The sequence below is a fragment of the Phoca vitulina genome, unplaced genomic scaffold (assembly GCF_004348235.1).
Source record: "Phoca vitulina isolate PV1807 unplaced genomic scaffold, GSC_HSeal_1.0 scaffold9, whole genome shotgun sequence".
Classification (NCBI taxonomy): domain Eukaryota; kingdom Metazoa; phylum Chordata; class Mammalia; order Carnivora; family Phocidae; genus Phoca; species Phoca vitulina.
Genome location: NW_022589712.1, coordinates 39360445 through 39381573, shown reverse-complemented (window position 1 = coordinate 39381573; position 21129 = coordinate 39360445). Strand labels below are relative to the sequence as shown.

Sequence of the window (21129 nt, the reverse complement as noted above, 5' to 3'; positions counted from 1 at the left end):
TTAAAAATTAGTAGATATTTCACATCTATATGCTTAAGTGTTTATCTCAGATCACAAGGAAAACTCAGGCTATGTAATTCCCCAACAAACTGGTCAAAATCCTTCCATATCTTCTAATAAAAAAATCTTATTTCTAATTGATATCTCACTTCCTGTACCACTCTGATAATCTTCTCATTAAAATTTAATTTATGATGTTTGCAAGAGACCACTTTGTTTTGATGTTAAATTAAATTATTTTGTTTCTTATTTTTTTCAGAAAATAATTCATTCTGAATATAAACTGTAGTTAAAAATAATTAATCTAACATGGGTACAGGAAATACTTAAAATATCGATATGCCCATGCAAACAGAGAAGAAATACTTGTAGTCTATGTACTGATTCTTTCTCATATGTATCTTAATCCTCCCTCTTGAAAGTATTTCACAAAATGCAACTCAAATTTAGGACTTATTTTCTTTCAGTCTTCACTGGGAGGGTAGTTCTGATTCTCTATAGTAAGTATTAAGAAGATTAAAATTAGTTACTCGTATACCAGTCCCTTTTTTCCAGGTCTAATATGTTTTAATATAAACCTTTTCCCTTTCCGAGGCTTAAGATGTATTTTAAAATTTTTTTAAATCAAAATAACTTTGCTTCATGTTAGCATTGGACCCAAACACACTTTTGCATTGTTCAAACCAAAAGCTAGAACATGGAGGATTATCTCCAGAGAAACCACAGCATGGTATGATATTACTTCTCCCTCACCTTCTCTGAAGCAGTTTAGTTTCTATGTGGCTAATCTAGATGTGATATAAGAGGTAATCAAAGCTATCATATTAAGTAACAAGTCAACAGACGTTCCCGTATTGTTCCATTACAAAATCCTTCGCCCTCTAGAGAATAAGCAACTATTGTCTTACATCTCTGTGATTACAAAACACTTGAAAATATATTCTTTTGCCTTTGGGGCAATTCAAGCATTGTAAATGTTTTTAATATAGTCAAGCTGCCATTATCTGAACTTGGACTTGCAACCTAATCCGTACAGGAACAAAATGCTAACTTGAAAGGCATATACTGTTGCCTTATAATTACAGAGCACCCCTAAGTCAAGGTGGGGAATTACTAATTATGTCCGGTCTATTTGTGCCAGATTTCCCATTATTTACTTGCCTCAATAAATTTTTTACTAATTTCATTTAGAACATGCATTAATATAATTGCCCTGATATCACTCAAAAGTGTGTGAAATATCCATTTCTTCGTAACACGATATTAACTAGATTACTACAAAATTTATAGAACTCTGGAAAAAATTAATCTAGGTTTCAAAGTGTTTAACAAATAATACTTAGCTGATAGATTTATCAAATCCTTCCCAAATACATAGGCGCAAAATACAAAATTTAAATATAAGATAACTTTCTAAAACCAAGTATTTCTCAAATAGAGAAGAAGAGATAGAGTGAGCATAAAAACCTGTAATAATCGTCTCAAAATACAAGTCTGGAAAATAGAAATTTGCTCTTTTAAACTAAAACTGAACAGTGAAAGCATATGAAAGATACTATGTATTATCTTACCCAGTGATATCTATACATATAAATATTTCAAGGAAGTTACTTTTAATTACATATTAATTTATTTTAGTGGTCTCTAATCTGTGCCATGTAAATTATTTGAGCTCTAGTAGCTAGAACAATCTGTTACAAAAGATTCATAAAGTAAAATAGATGCTATTCTATGTCTGCTAGGCATAAAATTTAATGACATATTCAAAGCCATATGCTTCTGTAAAGTATTATTTACAATTTCTCAATGACAAAAGGAGACTTACACAGAGAAATGAAATCAAACAGTCAAAGATTTTAGTTTGTGCAGAATTTAATTGTATTTGTCGCAAACAATAACTGAAAATATGCTATGGAAATAGATAAGGTTGCATTCTTTAAAACAGCATAACCTTATGAGTTTTGTGGGGTTTTTTATGAATGAATAATTCTTTAAAAACATTAAAGTACTCCTCACAAACTTACTTTTTACCAGTCAGTGAGCATCAAGAACATTTTGATATGTCTTTTTCTAAAACTGAGGCTTTCAACTCAGACTGTATTTACTATTGGAGTTTTAGTTTTATCACCAGAGCTGCCTAATCTTACATTGTATTTCTTGCAAATGCATGCTTCTTTTTATAAGGCAATCTAGATAGATTCTTCTTCAAAACTTGAAAACACCAACTTTTTACTACGGGAGCATCTGTGGCATTATCTCCAAAAAAGCAGATTATTTTTTTCACCCATGTGCTCATCGAACAATGAATTCTAAATTATCTTAGACTTCCATTTATCCCCTGTCCCTTTGAGCATCAGTCTCTCATATTGTGTTTATGTCCATAGGCTCTAAATTCACCTCCCAAAACAAAGCTAAACAAGACAAAAGAGAGTCTCTACTTTTTCATATAGACACAATTAAAAAACCATCACTGCTTTCTTCTCCATTTTGCACTGCCCCTGTAATCTGGCTTTCTTCTTTCACTCCATAGCAGGTGCTCTCCTCTTTCCTGCCCTCCTGTCACAGCTTCTAAGTAGCATTCACAAGGTTGATGCCTTCATGATTCTTGAACCATCCATTTCTGAAACGTCTCTAATACTGAACTTTTTTGCTTTTCCTTTAACCTCTCCAGCAATTCCTTTCAGCCTCTTTTGCTTTATTCCATTATCTAATCTCTACATGTTGGAATTCCCCAGGTCTTGATTCTGTATTCCACTCTCTTTTTCTTTTGACACAATCTCTCTAGGTAATTTCATCTATGCCCAGGGCAATAACTATGATCTATATGGATTTCTGTATTTGTAGCTTTACTTCAGAATTCCATCTGAGATCTAGGCCCATATATCTGACTGTCTCTTCAGAGTACATGGGTTAAAATCCTGACCCTGACATTTACTAGTTGTGTGACCCTGGGCCAGTTACTTAACCTCTCTGTGTCTTAGGTTATTCACTTTATAATGAGGATTAGAACAATCTGTTTCTTCACTTATTATAAATATTGAATGAGTTGGTATCGTAAAACAGTTAAAATAGTTTCTGATACAAAATGCGAATGATATGTCACATACACTTGAAACTTAACATACTCAAGAGGAAACTCTAGATTGTTTCCATCACAGTTGTTCCCCATATAGGCTTCCCCTCTCAATAAATGATACCATCTTTTAACTGGCTTACCTCTTCCCTTTTCTCCCTCTTACCCATCATCAAAATGAGTATATACTTGTACAAAACATAAATCAGAATGTTTTCTTACACTGTTAACACCCTTCAAGTGTTTCCTATTACACTTTTAATAAATACGAACATCTACATATGTCCCTGCATATTCTGACCACATGTACTTCCTCTCAGACATATTGCATGTATATATATCACACGCGCGTGCGTGCGCACACACACACACACACACTCATCATATTCACATTCACACGTCACATAAAGATGCACATATCAATGGCTGGATCCTTCCAATATATCAGATTCCAATTTAAATGTTGTCTCGTAGAAAAGCCTGCTCTAACAAGCTTATCTATTTAAAGAGCTCCCTAGGTTTCTGTCATTACCCCAAATTTGTTTCCACTATGGCCCTTACCCCAAGTTGTACTTATGGACATTATGTTCACTAATTCACTGTGTGCCTCCCTTACCAAACTGTAAGCTCCATTAGGGCTTATGTTCATTTATCTACCTCTGTGTACTCAGCACCTAGTACAATGGCTGGTAGGTAGTAAGCATTAAGTGAATATTTCCTGCAAGAATGCATGCAAGAATAAATGAATGAGTGAATTCACCCTTTTCTAGCAGCTGTTCCAGAGAAACTAGTCTGGTTTTTCAGGATCTTTCTTGTAATTTATACTATATTCAGATAATTCTTGGGGAAAAAAAAATCATGTTGTAAAGTGTAATAATGAAACATTTTATGCCATAATCAGTTATCATGTCAAAATCATTTCCATAATTAATAGGCTCATAAACATTACAGGGTGGTAATGAATTTAACTCCAAAAAGTGTATAATAACTTATAACTCCAAAAAAGCCTATCTGAGAGAAACGAATCATAGTTTTGACCCATTTCTATGATGGTCTATGTGTTTTCTCCAGGTTATAATTGTTTCATTACAAGGAAAAGCAACTTTTAATTTTTTTAACCATTATCATCTCATCAAGCCTTAAGAAAATTATTTCTTCAAAAATGTTATTTTGTGAAATAAAGAGAGGAAGAATAACCATGCTTCTCTGATCTACGGTTTAGGTAGAGAACAACACAAACTACATTGAAGTATGTCTCGTGGGCTCTTCAAACTGCCGCATTTCTATCACGCTGCTTGACTGAGCCACCTTTGTGCAATTCAGGCCTTCAACAACCTTCTCTTATTACATGAGTCTTAGCTTATAAGACATGTCTGTATCTTTACGGTAGAGACACTTGGGTACCCTCTTTCAACTTCCTTCTGGTTGGAAAAAATGGAATGTCAAAACCCCACATCTTCCAGACTCACTTGCGGTAGATGTAATTCTACCAGTCAGATACACCTCCAGGAGACCGAAAAGCAGAAATGTTTTGATGAAGGTTACTTGGATGTGAATCAGTTGCCAAGGCTGGCCTCAGCATTTCCAGGGTCTAGCCTGCGGGTGTCAAGAGGCAGCTTCAGTGACTGAAGCGGCTTCCTGACCGGCTGACTGCCCTGGTCTCAACAATCCAGGAGCAGCCCCTTGACGGAAGTTCTTCCAATCCTTCCACCACCTGTGTATGCATCCACTCCCTTGTACAGAAGCCCTTCTGCTTGTCCTAACTTGAGTGGCGTGTCATGTCTAATGCTCAAGTCTGATATAAGCATAGGGAGATGGTTCTTGAAAGTTTTTATATCCTCTCTTGATTGCTTTTTTTCATGGTATTCAGGCTGAAACATACCTCATGACACTGAAAAAATATCCTCATGAATTTTTTTCCCATTTCATACAACGTTTTTTAAGTGGCAGCTATTTGTTTGCACCAGGACAATTTGAAATATATACAAAACAAGAGATTATTATAATGACCCCTGATGCACCAATTACCCAGTTCCTACCATTATTAATTTGTGAACTGGCAATTTTATATCATGCCAAATCCCACCCACATTTTCCCTAGCATAGATCATTTGCAAAGTGTGATTTACCAGTTTCAGGCAGTAGAGGCTCATTTATCATAGAATTTAAGTCTTAGGTTGATTTGCATCAACATAATTATAATATATAAATGTAATAAAATAAAATAACAATATAATATATAGGTAACTTTATATGCTATATAAGTGTAAATAATATAAAAGTCAATATAAGTATAATAAAATATCATGATAAAACCCATAAGTATCTAAGCATATATTATGCCTTGTAAATTTTCTACTCTGGGGCTAGAGTAGTAGCATCCTACATTCTGCCATATTCTTCCAACTATTTTAGGAAGAAATGACATATGTGCCCCAGCTCTTCAAGATTTCAGGTTATTTTCAATTTCTCTCATTATCTCTGGAAATTACTACTTTCATGTTTCAAACTGGCTGTTTTTAAACCATATTGCCTCTCACATGAAAATACAGTTGGAGAGGGCGCCTGGGTGGCTCAGTTGGTTAAGCGACTGCCTTCGGCTCAGGTCATGATCCTGGAGTCCCGGGATCGAGTCCCACATCGGGCTCCCTGCTCAGCAGGGAGTCTGCTTCTCCCTCTGACCCTCCCCCCTCTCATGCTCTCTGTATCTCATTCTCTCTCTCAAATAAATAAATAAAATCTTTAAAAAAAAAAAAAAAAAAGAAAATACAGTTGGAGAATTATTAAACTCTAAAATGAAGCAAGAGTTAAAACTTCTGTATCTGTCTCTCTGTCTGTCTCACACACACTCATACACATACACACACACACACAATATTGAGTATTTGGGGGTTAAGGGCTTGTAAACAAACAATTTATACATATTTCCATTAGGAAGTTGAACTAATTTTTAAGAGCCAACAGTATTTTTTGTCATCAAAAGTGAAAATGACACACAAACACACAAGGAAAACTGGTTCCCAGAAGGACAAAGTTGTTTTTCAACACTAACTGAGCAGCCCTCCCCAGATATGCTGAGCAACTGCCCAGTTCGTTCTCTGTTCCCATGGATGAGCACACGAGCCCTGGCCTTGTAGGAAGTGGATGAATGAGCTCTGACCTCGTGGGAAGTGATACGGGCATAATCAGTTCTCTTACCAGTGGTATACAACCTCATTTTGACATGACTGCTGGGCTAATAACACAGGTCTCCCAGTAGCAGAGAAATACCGAATCTTCCCATCACTCACTGTACACAAAGGTGTGTTGCCTTTCTCCTAAAAAACTGAAACCAAACCAAAACGACAACCACACACATCACTGAGTTTTGGCAAACGTATTTTTCTGATTTTGCATTTGCAAACATATAATGAATACTTTGAAGGTTACAATTCAAAACTTCCTTCTGCAAATACCTGGCAAAACTGATGGCCCAGAAAGGAGAACCTTGTTTCCCTTTAGCACCCAATCGTAATCACGGCACAGGTACACTGACCCCAGCAACCAAGTTCTCAGTATCATCATATAGTCAGAATTGCATTTTCCCTTTCTTATGGTAAGATGCATATTTCACCAGGGACATGAGGAAAGCTTTAAATCAAACAAATTGAATGAGTGTTCGATAATACAACAGACTCTACAGTAATCCATCCCTAATAATAAAAATTTGAATGCAAAGTATTTGGTAATGAGTTCTCAGACCCACAGAACACCTGGAGGTCACTTCCTGAGCATTTCATGAGTCATGTACCATCATGCAACTCTTAATATTTTATAATTTTTTTTTTTTTTTTTTACCCTGCTTATAGCATGATGTTGAGGATTTCCTGCAATTCCTATTTGCTACTTTCTAGTATCTAGTTTGGCATCCTATCGTCTCCCTTTCCAGGATCCTTCACCATCACGTTCCCCCCATCCCCACCCCACCTCCACCCCACCCCCCACCCCGACATAGGCTATATACTCCCTAGGAAGAAAAAGATTTTCCTGATGCTATCCAATCCTGTCCTCTCCACGCAATGGCCTACTTTGAAGCTCTCTCTTCAACCTCTCCTTCACTGAAGCTTACCTACTGCCTCATTTTCTAGGGCATTGTTTCCAGCCTATTATTACACAGAGAAGATCTGGAAATCTCATTCATTTTAAGTGTTAATAACTGAGAAGAATTCGTTTGCTACCCTGTACACACAGGCCCTCGGAGATTTGCATTTTAATAGAGGACAATTCCTTCATAACTCAAAGGAATGGAATATTTCTAATGGTGGAATTTCAAGCATCACTGACACCAGTGGAGGAAATATTTGGGGTGAGAACACTTAACACCAAACCATAATATCTCATGGTATAAGACAACTATCTTTTTCACCTAGACTTAAGCTTAACCTGCATAGAAGCCGGTATTCATGTTTGAACAAGAATTAAAGCACAACTAAATATAAAGCAAAAATCTAAGCTGTTGAACAATGCTATTTCTTAATGGGTTGCATTATTCTCTCTGAGCTTCTTAGCTTTGCAAAGTGGTGTTATTATGCTATGTAACTCTTCTCACTTTCATTATGGCTTCACCAGGATGGCGTTAAAGTTCTCTTCAGCTTCCCTAAACCTTAGACAGGCTTCTTTCTGACCTTAGGCTCCTGCCCTCCCTTTTCTAAGAGCATTTACTTCAGAAGACTTGTATTTGTAAATTCTTGCCCTGCTCCTTTGAGATAAAAATCTTTTTAAAAGGCTCTTTCCATCCCTTTGAAATGTAATCATCAAGAACAATAGTACCCAATCGCCCAGTTTCCGTGGGATAGTAAGAACCTCACTCCTTTGGTGTGTCTTGCTCCAAGTTGTAAAACTACACTCCTGTCATTAAGTCATTAAGTTAAGAAAAAAGTTTACTTTTGCTTTGAGTGGGCCAGTTAGCACACACAGATGGCTTACAACCCTCTGCCCCTTTCAGCTCATAAAAAGCCTCCTGCTTTTTATTTCAGTGAAATTGAGTTCAGAATGAGTTGTGACCTCTCTCCTCTATTACAACAGCCTTGAATAAAGTCTTCCTTGCATGCTTAATTTTGTCTAGTGCAATGTTTGCTTTGACAGCTTGCACATGGACAGATTTAAGTACCTATATCCCAATTTGTTTACCTTGCCCCAAGATCCTCTCATGAGCAAGCATCGTGAACATAATCTGACTAAGGAAACAAAATACGATACCTTTTTTTTTCACATCAATGGCAGTGTCCTTATCCGTTTTCTTTTTGACATCTTCTTTTTCTGGTAGTAAAATGGGAAAATTATAGGCATTTATCTAGTTAATTCTCATATATGTCAGGGCACACATGACTGCCATTATGGCATCCAATACATCTTCTACAGAGTAATCCGAAATCAGTGCCATAGTCATGCCAAATATGAGTAAACTAGCACCTTCATTACAGAATAGTGGCTCTGGTGTGTTTTCTCTTCAAGAAGGGAGGAAATTTTTGCTAAGCTCAAAAAAATTTTTTTTCTCATGACAATGGAAACATTAAATGCCATTATTAATTATGGTATAATTCAATAGTTTTTTCTGAAAGACATTAAAAGGAATATATTGAAAGTTCTCTGGGCTATCAGGCCACTGGAAGCATGTCAGAAGCTCAGAAATCTCTGGAGCTTACTTGGGACTCCAGATGCACTGTTTTCAAATAGTAACAAAATACAGCAAACCGATCAACTAGTTTTTTCGCCCCTATACATTCAATAGTTGTCCTTTTGATAGACACTTTTCATTAAACTGAATGAATAGGAATTCTTATATTTGTATTTGCAGTCAAACGAAGTATTGAATTAGAGAGAATTAAGCACCACTCCCCAGGAAGAAAAAAATTCAATCAGTAACAATTTGTAAAAAGTGTTAAGGCATGACTTTTCTTTTTAAATATTTATCAATTTCAACTTTATTTGGAATATTTATAAATCTCAAGAATGTTTGTTAATGACAATAACAATAAAATTATTAATTATTATTCATTCTTTTCTAGAAAACAAGAGCTTTGCCAGTAGCATTGTAAAGGGATCTTAATTGACTTGTGTGTTAGTTTTTAAATTACTTACCTTTCTTTTTTGTTTCAGAAGTCACTTTCTTCTCAGCTTTCTTCTTTTCCTCTTCTTTCTCTAGAGAAGAAAATTTAGTACGAAAGAAAAACCAAGATTTGAATGAAGCCTTACTGTTAAGTCAGTTCTACCTCCAGATAGCTTTGTGACTTTGACCAAGTGATTTAATCCCACTAAGCCTTATTTTCCTCGTTTGTAAAATAATAGTACTTCCTTCAAAGTGAGCTAATGTTTACAAAGCACTCCGCACAGTGCCCGGCTCAGAGTAAATGCATAAAATGGTAGGTTGCTAATATTGTTTATAAATAATGAACAAGATAGTTTGAGCTTTCTGAACCAAGCTATCGCTTGGTGCCTAAAGTAAGATAGTAGTATATGAAATTAAAATCTCATTTCTGAGGAAAGATACTGCAGGTAAGCTAAAAGAATTATTATTTTGTTTTCTTTTCGTATGTTCAATGTCATTAGAAATAATACACTAGGCCATTAATGATATCTGTTTTGATTTAACAGTTTTTCAAATCTGCTTCTTGTCAGCAGGCATTTGGAGCCTGGTGACATCTGTCTGGCAGTATGTTGGGGACATAATTTCCACTGCCCTTTCTGAGTGGTTATATCAACGAGGATACTTAGGCTTTTTGCACCCAGAGGTTGCAGAAATTCTGGGTGCCACAGAGAATGGCATGTGGTGCCTCTAGACTTCTCCATGGAAGATTTCTTTTTCAGAGATCTGAGAAAGCCTTGGTCTGACAGCAGAGGGAATCTCAAATGCCTCGCCGTAGCCACGTAACAACTGGACATCCCTGGACATGGTTCCGGTAAGTGCACTCATTTCAAAAAACAAAGTGCTATAGAAGCACAGAGTTGTCGAAATGGAATATTCAGTGTTTTTAGGTTTGAGTAAGGTTGAAGATGGGAATCGACTAATTTTTATCCTCAATTCGTAGTGCTATTTACCTTATATTTGAAATACCTTTCTCTTTGTCACTTGTCTCTCCTCACAAGTATAGATGCCAAGCTTTCAAAGATTTTCATTACCCAGAACTATTATGAGATTGTTTCTATGCTGAAAAAATTCAATGCCTAGTTCTAGTGTGAACGCTGAAGTTGTCTACTAATGATTGCATCTTATTAAATATAGGAATTAATTCATTCCCTTAGGGATAGAGATTTTTTTTACCTACAAGATCAAAGACAACACTTTCAGTGTTAGAAGTATAATTTATAAAGAACCCCTTCTCATGACTCCTAGAGATAAACTCATGTCGTAGGAAGAAATATATTCACTCTGTCGGAATGTGTCTGTGGTCTACCATTACACTTGCTCATCCAGTCAGGAGGAGAAAGTCAAGAAGTCCAATTGTGATAGTTCCAGAGTTAGAAATAAACCAATTGAGTTCCACTTTGCCTTTTCCTACAGGTTTATGCATATTAAATATGTAAATCGTGTTTCAAATTCTGAATAAAGATGCTTTTGATTTAAGTATCATTACTTTCAGCTGGTCTGGGAGAAATTTTACATAGCAGGGCGTTTTCCATCTTATCTAAAAAATGCATATGCCAGACAATTGAATAGGCATTTGCTAATTGTTTGTGCCAGAAAATGGGTTAATTAAAATACAGATTGCTTGTAAATATTTCTTAGCCCTTATCAGACATCAACGCTGTGGTCACAATAAGATCACAACTCAGGATCCAAGTCTCTCGGTTTCCTAATGTCGATGAATAAATATTTTATTTAAAAGTGCATGTCAATTAGTCAATCTTACATTGAACTTCAGAATGAAAGTCGATATTTGAGGTCATAAGATGAAAGACGTTCTTTTCATTTTTTTTTTTTTAAAGAGGATACTCTTGTGCAATAAATCCTACCCTTTAAATTAATATAACTGCAATTTTATTGTGGTGATATAGTATTTTTGCCTTAGTTCAGATTGAATTAAAGCTTCCATTTACACTCTGCCTGTGATTACGGCCATACGCTGAGAGAGTCATGAATAAAAGCAGAAGTCTACAAAAATAATGTATAAATAATGTACTTTAATAACATTTTTATGAATTAGACCTTTAAGTTGTAGAAATTCTGGGTGCCATGTAGAAAGCTGGGGCTTACTTTATCCATGGTGAATTCATTTAAAACATTAACTTCTGAAGATTCGGCATTTCTTCAAGCACGATTGTCTCTATTCTATAGGTGATTTGGCAGGAGCAGAATGAGTGGAATTATAAAAGACACCATAATTTAATTATTTCCTGCTTGGAAATAAAAGTAACCCATGTTTCTTTTATGAAAATTCTTCCCCTATTTTCTCCCTCAACAGTCAACAATACCCTTCCCTTTCCACCTGGGACTATGCTCCCAAATATTTCATTTCCTCCTCACCCTCTCTTCCAGATTGTTGGTTGCTTTTTTTTTGTGGCAGCTAGAGAAGAGTTAGAACATTTAATGCCATTGGCTTTCAGAGGGGTAGCAATTAAATGTGTCTGTAGCGTGTGAACTGATCAGTGTCCTGCTTTTCTCTGGCAAGAGTGTCATAGGCCCTGAAATGATGGGTCTCTCTGGCAAGGATCACAGGGAAGGCTGGTGGAGAGAGAAATCCTCTCCACAGTGAGCAGCTCTGAGCCACAAATATGTTATTCGCTTCTGCATAAATTAACATCAGATGAAAGAAAAATTAAATGACTTACTTTTTACTTTCTAAGCCCTTACAATGGGCTTTTCTCTTGCTTTAAAATGTTTTTATGTCATCTCAAAGCCAGAGAATGAACAATAGTTCATTATAATCGTGAAGCTTTCTAAGATGCCTGTTCCCAGCAAAACGGGAAAATAAGTGCAACTGTTTAATTTTTCATCCTATGTTTTGTGAGTCCCCTCTTTTCCTTTCTACTGTAAAGATTATCCAAATTTTACACGTCAGATGGGGGCTTCTCTTCTAACCCTCTATGGCCAGGATTGATGGATTCTTGGTCCCAGTCAAGTAAATAAAGGCGTGTTTCTTCCAGAGCAATACTCTCCAACACATTTTGTCACCGTCACCTTATTGCTTTAGAGTGGCAGAGGTTGGCTTGGAACCCCGCTCATACCATGATCATGGGAAACATCACACAAGCAGATAAGTTCAATGACACCAGCGATTATTACAGTTCTCCATTGTTATCTTACAGAGGCATGAGGCAAGAGAGAAAGCATGGGTGCTAGCGGGAGTGACCTTGGTCTAAATTCTCTGACCCTTTCTGATTGCGGAAAATTGAGCAATGCACTATGACACACTGAATTTCGTTGACCTCATTTGAAAAATGGGACTAATAAAATCTACTTTGCTGGCTTGTTGTGAGGAATGGCGACACTGAGCTGAAGTGCCTAGACCAGAGGGGATGTTCATAAAATAATGTTAGCAGCAAGTAGCTATTATGATATTTCAGAAACAATAAAAGTCTGACCACATATAATCTTTGGTAATTTCCTTAGATAGGACATTTATTGATCTATTTGAGTAAAAGCACACTAATTCTTACTTTTCTGTATAAAGGGAGGCTGTGTCTGGAATGAAGAAGCGGATTCTAGTCTTGGTTTCGCTATAATTAGTAGCCGCTGCCCTTATGCAACTATGAGTAACTCTTCTGTCTTCAACCATAAAAGGCAGGGGAATGAGTAGAGTGTTTAGAGCCCTCCCCACCCATTTATTCCTTCATTCTCCAAACCAAGCATGCTTCTTCTTGCATTTATTTCTCAATTTTGCTGGGAGCAGGTAACTTAGAAAGCTTTTGCTTTGTAAATAGCTACTGTATGTTCTTTGGTTTTGCTATGGCTTGAAAAATGTGAAATCCGGAAAAATGTCAATTTTTAAGACTTTAAATAAATATGTATGCTGTGTATATCACATATAGAGAATATGTGTACATGGTGTCAGGAAAAAAGTGGTGAAAAGCGTCTGGTAGGGATAAGGGTCAGGAAAAAAGAGCTTGTCTTAGAGGATTGGAGAATGAGAGGGTGGAAGGCAGCATTGTTTTTTGTTTGTTTTGTTTTGTTTTTTAAGGAAGAAGGGTAAATCTTTCTAAATGGGTAAGATCTGAAGAGAGTCTTTAAAAAAAACAGGAGAGTTTTGACTATCGAGAAGATTTTTGCAGCAGAGGAAAAATATCTGCCAAGACCTTGAACATAGACTCTGTTTCTCATGGTATGATGGTCCCATTTTACTGTAAGATAAGAGACTACTGAGAGGTTCCAAGCAAAGAAACTATATGATGCTGAGCTCTGTTTTAAGAGGAAATTTGGCTGTTGCTGGGTGGTGTTAAGGATCCCACTGGACTTTGTGATTATGTTGTAAGGAAGAAAATTAAGAAAGTAAAAGAATTCAATACAAATATTCTTGTTCTTTTTTTGTTTTCTTCCTCTGAATTTTATTTGGGACTCTTGAAGGAATGTAACCTTATAGAATGGTGGTAGGAGTACCTCACTTTACATTGTAATTATGTTGCTATGGCAGCAAAGCTCTCTAAATTAAGGACTTCACTCGAATTATCTGGCATAACTACATTGGTCTGTCAGAACTTGAATCCATTGTCTTTGCCTTGGCTTTTCCTTTAGTGATAGCTGAATTATTCTTGGAAGCCAGCTCTTCTCAGTATCAGCTATTAAAACAAACAATTCACAACCAGCAATTCTATAACACCTTTCAGCGACTACCTGAGACTCTTAAAATGACAATTTTCTCAATCAACAGATGTTTATTTTGCCTTACGTCAAACCCCTGGCCAGGGTCTACGGTTTTAAAAGATTCCTTCCAGGAACACTAGGTATGGGAATAAGAAGTGGGAAAGTTTACAGTTACAGTAAGGACTTTGAAGGATATTAAAGATAGAATCTAAGGGAACCATCACAGAGGCCCAAAACCAAGGCCAAGTGAAAGTGCAAAAGCTACTTCTGGGGGCAGTAAGCACAGACAGAGTGTGAAATGGTCTGTGGAGCCTGGCTCTGACAGAGGGTGGCAGGTGTTACTCCCAGGGCCAGCTGAAGGACCCCAGGGGCAGAGCGACTGCTCGGGTCCTGCAGATACTGGCTGAGAACTCTTCGTGATACAGCACCATTCACGACGGAAATGTCCCAGAGGACCCCAGACCTGATCACTGTAAATCCGAACTTTTTCAAGAGACCTTAAGAGAGTTCATTAAACCTGGAAAGGATTGTAGAGAAGGGATCTCAATGATTATTTTATGTGGTCAGAGCAAGGCAAAAAAAATGTATTTAATTTTGGTTGGAATGTTACTTATTTCAAGGTGAGAGGAAATTTCACTACCAGATGAAACACATGACCTCAGGGGCATCAGCATTTACTTGGTCCTCAGGTAAAAAGTCTATACCTTCTGTAACCAGTGAGAAAATTGGCTCAGCAAAGAGCCACTTGCCCAACTTCCCAAATCCCAGAAATGACACCGCAAGGGTTCTAAACAAAGCGAACCGCACACCCTGTTCTCCCTGCTGCAAGTGGAAAATGAAGCTTGAGGTAGACGTATTCTATCAGACACTTGCCCGTGAACGGACCCCGGCAGAACCGAAGTTCCTCTTTCTACGGCATGTTGTCAAACAGCTTTCAGCCTCTCACAGCCCAAGCGCTCCGACATAACCACAGTTCTTTTCTGTTTTTGAATTTCGTAGGCAAAAAGGGAATGCAAAGAAATAGCTTGATACATTTCAAATTGCAAAAAAGTATCTTATGTTAATTAAACTTGATATTTAAAATGGATTAGGTAGATTTCCCTCAAACCTTTCAAAAATGATAAAAGCGGGCGCCTGGGTGGCTCAGTCGTTAAGCGTCTGCCTTCGGCTCAGGTCATGATCCCAGCGTCCTGGGATCGAGTCCCATATCGGGCTCCCTGCTCCGCGGGAAGCCTGCTTCTCCCTCTCCCACTCCCCCTGCTTGTGTTCCTGCTCTCACTATGTCTCTCTCTGTCAAATAAATAAATAAAATTAAAAAAAAAAAAAAATGATAAAAGCATTTTTAGATAAGTGTGTTACTTTTGAATGGGTTACATTTATATAGATGAAGGTTGCCACACTTATTTATTTTTTTCACTTTTCTATCTAGATGGGAAAGCAAAGGCAGCCTCAGAGTGTGTGTGTGGGGGGGGGGGTGGGTAGAGAGAAAGGAGAGAGAGGGAGAGAGAGAAAGGGAGAGATGAGACAGAAAGACTCTGGTTTTTATTTTTCCCCTCAATGCTTTTACATTTTAGAAAGCAAGATGGGTATTAAAGAGGGCATGTATTGGAGGGTATTATGCTGAGCAAAATAAGTCAATCAGAGAAAGACATGTATCATATGACCTCACTGATATGAGGAATTCTTAATCTCAGGAAACAAACTGAGGGTTGCTGGAGTGGTGGGGTGTGGGAGGGATGGGGTGGCTGGGTGATGGACATTGGGGAGGGTATGTGCTATGGTGAGTGCTGTGAATTGTGTAAGACTGTTGAATCACAGACCTGTACCTCTGAAACAATACATTATATATTAAAAAAGAAAAAGAAGAAGAAGATAGTAGGAAGGGAAAAATGAATGGGGGTGGAAATTGGAGGTGGAGACGAACCATGAGACACTATGGACTCTGAGAAAGAAACTGAGGGTTCTAGAGGGGAGGCGGGTGGAGGGATGGGTTAGCCTGGTGATGGGTATTAAAGAGGGACATTCTGCATGGAGCACTGGGTGTTATACGCAAACAATGAATCATGGAACACTACATCAAAAACTAATGATGTGATGTATGGTGATTAACCTAACATAATAAAATAAAATTAAAAAAAAAAAAAAGAAAGCAAGTGCTCAAAATCTGTTGACTTTCACTAAGTGAGAAACTCTCCATCGCCACACACTTATCTCTGGGTAGCTTCATATAGTATAATTGCAATTTTTGTTGTTTCCCTTATGTTTTTTTGCTTTTGTTTTATTGGTTGTTTTTTGTTTGTTTTTGGTTTTTGGTTTTTTGGTGCTGCTGACATTTGAAAACCTTGGAGGAACTCTTTTAACACTTTTAAACTTTATTTTTATGTGGAGTCGTTGCTTCCTCAAGATCTTTTATTGTAAACACTTCCAATGTGTTTTTCTATAAAGGTAAGAAAAACATAAATATAAGATTCTTTTCTAATATCTTTTCATTTTCAATATCATCTTATTTATAAAATATTATTTTTCTCATGGTTTCACCTTAATTTTTTTTTTTGCATTTATTTGTATTTGGAAATGGATTGTAAAAGTACTCCATTACATCTGGAATGTCAAGAATGCCTAGAAACATCAGAAAATTGAACTTTTGTTTTTGTGATGAAATCATCAATATTTAGAGAAAAAGCTGGTTATCATTCAAAATTGAAATATACATCACTTTATAGTGCCATTTCAAAGATACTGCTATTTTTATAGAGAACTTAGGGCTTGATTTACTACATAAATTAAAAAGACTTAATAGTTATTTGCAAAAATAATTTGACTTGAAAATTACTAAAAATTAGGTATATTGGGCACATTATATAAGTCTGATTTTCAATCAAAACCCTTCAATTTAAAAAAATATGCCTAATGGACATCAATATTAAAAAGGAAAGAAGCATCTTTTCAGAGAGTACAACTTTAAAGTCATCATTTTATTATGTTGAATTCAGGTTTATTTTATTTTTTGTTTTTTTATTTTCAAATCATGTATCTTAGAAAGAATTTGTATCCAGAATATATAAGAAATCTTAAAACTCAGTATAAAATACAGCAACTCAATTAAAACAAAAGAGTAGAATAAGTCATGAAAGATGATACACAAATGTCTAATAAACATGAAAAAGATACTCAACATTATTAGCCATTAGGGAAATGCAAACTGTAACCAAAATGAGATATTTCTTTACTCTGGCAAACATTAATCTTTTCACTATATCCATAGTTTGCCTTTTCCAGAATGCCATATAATTGGAATCACACACAAATTTCCAGATTGCATTCCTTCACTAGGTAATACACGTTTTTTTTAAACTTTTTAAAATTTAAATTCAATTAATTAACATATAATGTATTATTGGTTTCAGAGGTACAGGCCTGTGATTCATTAAGGAGGGCATGTGATGTAATGAGCACTGGGTATTATGAATTCGGGTTTATTTTAACTCATGGGCTACATAAATTTCATCATCTCTCATGAACTATCCCAAATGAATAACAAAACAAAATGAATAACATATAAGGTCTATTGTAGTAGATCAAAAATTTTTTAGTTTTAATGTTGAAAAATATTAAGAACAAAAAAAAACACTAAACACATTTAAAACATTTAAAATCCACACCTAATTGAAGTGAGCAACCCTCACCCTTTATTATGTGAACAATTGCCAGGACTCTTTACTCCATTTGGCTAAAACCGACCTGGCTTTAAAGACTCATTTTGTTCTAGAGAGGAATAAAAATATCTTTTGGAATTGTAACAAGTTCGTACAATAGGAAGAAACATTTAGGTCAAGCTGACACAAATAACAAATAAATGTTTTATAAAGAAAAACTGGTACTTACAAGTTAGAGCTTTTGGAGGGACCCAGTTCTATTTTATAAAATGCTTTATGGGAAAAATTTGCTGGCATGAGAGGGTTCTAATCAGAATTCCATAATAAGAAAGCTACTATTAGATCACATTCACTCACATTCACAACCCACGTCATCCTTAACTTCCTGTCTGGTCCTTTATAGACCAAAATACAGGAAAAAAACTTTGTTGATACCATGATAAATGTTATGAGAGAACCCCAAGACAACAAATAAAAAAGATCCTAGTCAACAGGTGGGTCCTTTTCTGTTTCCTGCTTCGTGGGTGCCTCCCCTGGGTCCCCAGAGTAAATACGGCTCCTGGAGAGTCGAATCAGACAGACACCCCCTGGCTATATTGCCAGATGTGTACGGGGAGAAAAACTTTTATAGATAGGTACGTCAATAGGAAAAAGTTAATGGTTTTCACAAAAGTCTTTTTAATAATCAATAATGGGAAATCAAAACCAAATAGCAAGGGAAAAGTTCTAAGTTTAGAGATGCAAGTTTCTTATGAAATATATTTGATGTCTACTAAAATGTATTTATAGTTCATGATCCATGGGAAACTCCCATTTCTTTCCATTCTTCTTTCCCTTTTTCTTGACCCTCTTCTACCTGTTTGGTTTTGTGTTTCTTTCTTCTGAGGATTTTTATTATTATTTATTTATTTGTGAGAGAGAGCAAGAGAAAAAGAGCATGAGTGGGGTGAAGGACAGAGGGAGAAGCAGACTCCCCGCTGAGCAGGGGGCCAGAGAGGCAGCTTGATCATGGGACTCTGTGATCATCACCTGAGCCAAAGACAGACGTTTAACCTACTGAGCCACCCAGGTGCCCCGGTTATGTATTTCTTTTTTTTTTTTTATAGCTAGATTTTTTTTTTTTTTTTAAGATTTTTATTTAGTTATTTGACAGAGAAAGACACAGTGAGAGAGGGAACACAAGCAGGGGGAGCCAGAGAGGGAGAAGCAGGCTTCCCGCTGAGCAGGGAGCCCGATGGAGGGCTCGATCCCAGGAGCCTGGGATCATGACCTGAGCTGAAGGCAGAAGCTTAACCACTGAGCCACCCAGGCGCCCCTATGTATTTCTTTTATAAAGTTTATTTGACAATCAGTTATTAGGACTTAGCTACTTTGTCACAATACTAAGGTGAATTACACTGATTCTAACGTATTAACTCCAATATAACTGTGTTACCTCACGTTCAGCCCTAGCACAGTGTCGCAATCAAAAGAAACAAGAGTCTAAACTTCCAGGAAGGTTTAAAAAAATAAAATAAAATTCCAGGAAGGTTTGAAGATAAATTTAAATCTTTCCTGAAGTCCAAATAGCTAATGTTGTAGGACCCAAAGCGAGGCAGTCTAAAGATTCACTCTTTTATTTAAGCTTCCCAACCCTCCCTCGTGACAGCTTTTCCCTCCCTGCCACCCCAAACCCTTCTCTCTCCCAAACGTACACTGAAAACTGCCTCTAGCCCATGCTAGATCTCCTGTTTGCTTCTCCTGACCTCTTTTCTCATTGTTCAAATCTTTTCTTTTCTTCTGGGGACTAACCCTTTCTGTTTCAACATGAATACATTTAATTCTTTGGATTCCTTCTAATTTTTCTGCTTTCCCAGCATATTCTGAATAGAACACAAACCCTTGGGATCTGACCAGCTAACCCTAGAATACTCCTTAGATGTTAAGGTGGGGGAGAAAAACTAAGAATATTTATGTTAATATTTGTGAATCCATCACACATGTAAGTAATCATTTTTTTTAAGAATCTTTTTCAAGCCATTGGAAGGTGAAAGTTGAATAAACAGTGTTGTACCAAAGTTAATTTGTTAGTTTTGGTAGATGAGCCACGGTTATGGAAAATGTGAACATTAGAAGAAGCTTGTTGAAAGGCATATAAGAATCTCTGTATTATCTTAACAACTGTTCTATAAATCTAAAATAATGTCAAAATAAGAAGTTTAAATACGGTAACATTTTCCATAACCATGATTCATGTAAAAGATCCTTGATATACTACTGTACATTGTGAATGTCTAAGAAGGGAATATAACACATGCTGACCAGAAATACTTTGTCATGAAAATTTTTTTCCTCCAAGAATATCATGGAACTAGAGATCCCCATAACAGAGTTCAGGAAATGCTGTGCTTGGATTAAGTTTATGACACCAATATCTGTATCTCATTTGTAAACTCCAGACTCCTATATTCAGTTGTCCACTGGACACGACCATTTGGATGAACAGAGCCTAACTTGCTGCCTGACGTGTGGCATAGTCTTTTTTAATCCAGATCCAGTCTCCACCCTGATCTTTATGGACTGTGTTAACTAAGCCCCTTGCCCCTTAGATTTGGGTTATTTTTGGTTTATGGGAGCAACATCCAGAGACACTATAGCAGGAAAAAAGTTATTTACCAACTCTCTCCCAGGCTCATTGAGGATATTACACACATCATTTTACAGAGTTTTGGTGGTGTGTTCTCCCAATGAAGGGAAATCTCCTCTGATTGGCCATCTCTCTCTTAGAGTTACAAGGTTTTTGGTTTTGTAAACCACTCCATTCCCCTCCCTCTTCAGGCCTAGGACAGGTAAAAGCTCCCTGTTTTTGCTAGCCCTGGGATGCTTCACCATAAGTCTGCAAAAAACTTAATAAATACTACATTCATTAAACAGTCTTAATCACCCATTTTGATGTGCTAGGGACCTGGATACACTCAGCAAGCCCCAAACTGAGCTCATTATCTCTCCCCAGACCTGTTCCTATTCTTGATGCCATTCATTTACTCAGGTCAGGTAAGACTTTAGCAATCATGCTCAGCTCTAACACTTAATTGCTAGTCTAAGATAATGGAAACAGACTAAACCTGAACGTGCGACACCTGGCTTCCAATTCCAGTTACTGCTGACCCTCGAACAACACAGGTTTGAACGGCATGGGTCCATTTACATGTGGATTTTTTTTATAAATACAGTATAGTACTGTAAATATATTTTCTCTCATGACTTTCTTAATATTTTTTTCTCTAGTTTAAGAATACAGTATATAATACATATAAAATATGCCTTATCAACTGTTTATGTGTCAATAAGGCTTCCAGTCAACAGTAGGTTATTGGTAATTAAGTTTTCACAGGGTCAAGTTACACACAGATTTTGCGACCACAAGAGGGAGGGCCGGCAGTGTCCCTGACCTCCACATTGTTTGAAGGTCAATTGTATATCACTGTTATAGCTGTATTCTCTTAGGCAACTTACTTGATTTTTCTGATCTTTTCTAAATCTTAAAATGATGTGAAATCATATTCACTGCTTGGAGTTGTTTTGAGGGTTAAGTAGGATTGTTTAAAAGAAAAGTAGCATAATACTTCCCCATGAGCAGTAGG

The 21129-nt window shown here is 36.6% G+C and overlaps 1 protein-coding gene across 1 annotated transcript in view; it reads right to left on the bottom strand.

The window, feature by feature from the left end:
• Positions 1–21129, bottom strand: part of TRDN (triadin) — a 365907-nt gene that overhangs the window by 194683 nt on the left and 150095 nt on the right. Inside the window, exons 11-12 of the transcript XR_004299993.1 lie at positions 9194–9253; positions 8312–8371 (exon numbers count right to left, since the gene is read on the bottom strand). The gene's annotated coding sequence lies outside the window, so the exon portion shown is untranslated. The remainder of the gene's footprint in view (positions 1–8311; positions 8372–9193; positions 9254–21129) is intronic.